General features: G+C 60.3%; 1 protein-coding gene across 1 annotated transcript in view; it reads right to left on the reverse strand.

Annotated features, from left to right (window-relative positions):
* Positions 1-4,326, reverse strand: part of Sorcs2 (sortilin-related VPS10 domain containing receptor 2) — a 150,077-nt gene that overhangs the window by 12,195 nt on the left and 133,556 nt on the right. The window lies entirely within an intron of this gene.

Genomic DNA, 4,326 nt, shown 5'->3' on the forward strand with positions numbered 1-4,326 from the left:
CGGGAGGAGCCCGGGGAGCACAGCTCTCACACGGGAGGAGCCCGGGGAGCACGGCTCTCACACGGGAGGAGCCCAGGGAGCACGGCTCTCACACGGGAGGAGCCCGGGGAGCACGGCTCTCACATGGGAGGAGCCCGGGGAGTACGGCTCTCACACGGAGGAGCCCGGGGAGCACAGCTCTCACACGGAGGAGCCCGGGGAGCACGGCTCTCACACGGGAGGAGCCTGGGGAGCACGGCTCTCACACGGGAGGAGCCCGGGGAGCACGGCTCTCACACGGGAGGAGCCCGGGGAGCACGGCTCTCACACGGGAGGAGCCCGGGGAGCATGGCTCTCACGGGAGGAGCCCGGGGAGCACGGCTCTCACACAGGAGGAGCCCGGGGAGCACGGCTCTCACAGGAGGAGCCCGGGGAGCACGGCTGTCACAGGAGGAGCCCGGGAGCACGGCTCTCACACGGGAGGAGCCCGGGGAGCACGGCTCTCACACGGGAGGAGCCCGGGAGCACGGCTCTCACACGGGAGGAGCCCGGGGAGCACGGCTCTCACACGGGAGGAGCCCGGGGAGCACGGCTCTCACGGGAGGAGCCCGGGGAGCACGGCTCTCACACGGGAGGACTTCTGCAGTGCCGCCAGGCCTGTGGCCAGCAAGACACAGTGTCCCTCACACAGCGCCGTTCCCAGCTCTCCACTGCCCCCGTGTGGCGCGGGCCGGGGCGCGGGCGGCGAGGGCTTTGCTGGAGGAGCTCCCAGGGCCGAGCCTCCCCGCAGCATGGCTCACCCCGGGGCTCGCGGTCACCCCTGATCCCCGAGCCAACCTTAACCCTGTACCTCACCCGGTGAGGACCACACGCCGCCAGCAAACCCGCTGCCCACGCACGTCCCACCTGCCGGCCTGCACAGCCGGAGCGACACGCGCACCTGACTCGCACCTAACCTTCTCCACAAGCACAGCACACACACGCCCCAAACTCACGAGCACTGGAAGCCCCAGTGGGAGGCTTGGAGACAGGGTCGTGGCTCACAGAGATAGTTAACGTGGGGTCACACTGGGGCAGGCAGGGACAAAACCCAATGGCTAGTGTCCTCCTAAGAGAGGTGAGAAGCCAGGCACAGGTCCACACGCCCGGAGTCCCAGCCACTCGGGAGGCTGAGACCTGAGGATCGTGGTCAGAGGCCAGCCCAGGCAGAAATGTTCCCAAAAACTTATCTCCAATTAACCACTAAATAGCTGGAAGTGGAGCTGAGTGAAAAAGCCTGGGGACAACTCCCAGACCCTGAGTTCAAATCCCAGGACACGAGAGAGAGACACACAGAGAGACAAAGGAAGGGAAGGGAAGGGAAGGGAAGGGCTGTGAACCCCAGCAGGGGGCGGCATGGAGAGGTTGATGGCAGAGCCAGGCAGCCCCAGCCCAGAGCTCTGGAAGCCAGAAGAGGCAGAGCAGCGCTGTGCTCAGAGCCCCGATGGTGGCCCTTTGTGACAGTGACCCAGAACCTAATGTATATGCCGCTCTGTTCCCCGGTTTTCTAGGTTTCAGGATCGAGGCTGAGGTTGCTCCTGCCCAGTGCTCCCTTCACAGGGGAGGAGGCCCGGAGGGACTGAGCTGCCCGCCGGGGGCTCACCCCGGCAGCATGCGCGTGGGGTTTAAGGAGCCGGGCAGCCTTGGGGGAGGGAGGGGCCACTCACAGGGGTCCCCAGCCACCATGCATCTCCACGGGTTTTCTGGATTCCTGTGTGTGTGTGTGTGTGTGTGCACCCGCACATGTGTGCCAGTCCTGGGTCCTTTAGCTTTTTTGCTCAACTGGCACTCTACCATTTGAACCACAGCTCTTCTTTTGGCGTTTTGCTGGCTAACAGAAATGAGCGTCATGGACTTTCCTGCCTGGTCTGGCTTTGAACCGTGACCCTGGATCTCAGCCTCCCGAGCAGCTGGGCCCACTTGTGACCCCCCGGTCGGTGCCCACCTCGGATCCCACTCCTCCATGCTGCGTGGGGCTAGTTTGAAGTTGATGTCGGTTGTGGGGTGTGGATGAAATGTGTGTGTGGGGGGGCTGTGTCCGCCCAGCAGCTGCTCTGCACCTGTGCAGAGGTGAGCAGAGACCCACGTGTGCACGTGCCCCTCCCGGCCCCCCCCCATCATCAGCCCTGACTCCCAATCCACCCGTTCCCAAGCCAGGGGCGGGTGAGCGTGGCTGTGTGGCTGTAGGTGGCGAGGTACGGCGGTCTGCGTGTGTGAGTCCCTGTGAACATGTTTTGCACGTGTCTGTGAGTTGGTGTGGAGTGTGTGGTGTGGGTGAACGCGCCGGCCTGCTCCTCTCTCCCCGGAACCCCTTCACCGCCGAAGACAGCAGCTCCCGGGGCCCTGCCCTCCCCGTGAGACCTTCCTTCATTTCGGTACCGGTGCCAGTGCTTGAACTCGTGGCCTGGGCACTGTCCTTCAGCTTTTTTTTGCTCAGGTGGCTCGTGCTCTACTCAAGCCAGTTTCGTTGGGGATTTTCGGTGGTTACTGGAAGGTACGGCACATGGACTTTCCTGCCTGGGCTGGCTTCACACCTCCAGCCCAAGATCTCAGCTTCCTGTATAGCTGGGATTCCAGGCGTGACCTGAAAGAGCCCTTCCTAAGAGCCTGTCCTCCCCTCACCACGGACCTCCTCAGGCCTGGCAGGGCTCTTGGTACAGGGCTGGGGTCTGGGCAGCTGGGGCCCAGGGCCAGGGCCTAGAGCTGGCCTTCAGGCCAGTCTGATTGGCTCTGCAGAGGGGAAGCGCGTGCCACATTCTCGGCTCTAGGGGGCAGCAGAGGGCCGTGTTTCAGGGCAGTCTGTCCAGAATCCAGCGGCTGCTGGGTTAGCTTGGGGGTCCAGGCCCCCCAGCCCCGTGCCAGGAACGCCGCGCTCCAGGGTGAATCCCAGGCTGTCTGGAACAGCGAGGGGTCCTAGGATGTGGGGAGCCAGAGCCAGGGCACCGCTCAGGTTTGGGGGGTACAGACTTGGTCTCTGTCCACTGAAGCCAGAGGCTAGCAATGACCAGGCACGCCTCCGTTCCCCCACTTACATGCAGGTTTTGTGTATGTGCCTGACACGGCCATCAGCACTTAGCAGGCTGTGTCCTTCCCAGCCTCAGTCTCCCTGTGTGCGGGGGCCAGGGCCCATGGTTCTGGGTTCGAGGGACTCTGTCCTCACCACCCCACCCTACCTTGGCACTGTGTTTGGAAAGACACTTAACTAAAGCTCATAGAACACAGCCACGCGTGACAGACTGAGCTGATGAGCCCAGGCTCAGGGAGCCCCACTCCCAGGGACATGGGCCCCACCCCCGGCACCTTCTGAGCGTCTGCGCTTCCTGCACATTGTGAGTTCTTCTAAGGGTCACTTCTTGATTTGCTACAAGATCGCCAGTATTTCAATAACCAGAAACATAAGCATGCTATGGATTAAGTTAAAAGACCAGAAGGAAGCTGGCGCTTGTGGCTCACGCCTGAAATCTTAGGCACTCAGGAGGCTGAGATCTGAGGATGGCAGGTTCAAAGCCAGCCAGGGCAGGAAAGTCTATGAGACGCTTATCTGCAATAAAAGGCCCAGAAAAAGCTGGAAGTGGCGCTGTGGCTCAAGTGGTAGGGCACAAGTTTTGACAAAAGAAAATCACAGGGGAGCCTTGGCCCTGAGTTCAAGCCCCAGGATCGGCACCCACACCACCACCACCACCACCACCACCAGCAGCAGAAGGAAATATGAAATTTAATCAATTTAACCACTTCCCTGGGGGAGAAGAATTTAAGTGATGCTTGTATTTTCTACCTTTCACGTATTTCCCAAACATTCTACAACAATCATATATTAATTTTAAAATCAGAAGAAAACGTAGCATTTTGTGCTAAAGTAAAAATAGAAAGAGTAGGAGGATATACACACATATAAAGAGAAAGAGGTAGAGCTGTGTACACGCACACGCACACACACACATATCGCATACGTACAGGATTGTGGCTGTGTGGTTATAAATAACAGTTTCTTTAACTTTGTTTTTGTTAGGATTCCAAATTCACTAAATCAATCTAATTAGAGGTTTACCAAATTTTTTGCTGGCTACAGGAGTGAGTCAGCGTTGTATCAGCCCGGTAAACACGGATGCACACGCGCGCACACGTGACATACGGGCACACACACACACACACACACAGGGAGAGGCCATGCCCCCCCCCGCTGTCCCACACCCTCCCTCCATCTCTACCCCACGCTCTCTCTGACTGCCTCGTCTCAGATGGTGGGGGCCTGAAGCGAACTCCCCCACACCCGTCCCAGGCCAGCCCCTGTCCCCGGCCAGCCCCCGT

The sequence above is a fragment of the Dipodomys ordii genome, unplaced genomic scaffold (assembly GCF_000151885.1).
Source record: "Dipodomys ordii isolate 6190 unplaced genomic scaffold, Dord_2.0 Scaffold71, whole genome shotgun sequence".
NCBI lineage: Eukaryota > Metazoa > Chordata > Mammalia > Rodentia > Heteromyidae > Dipodomys > Dipodomys ordii.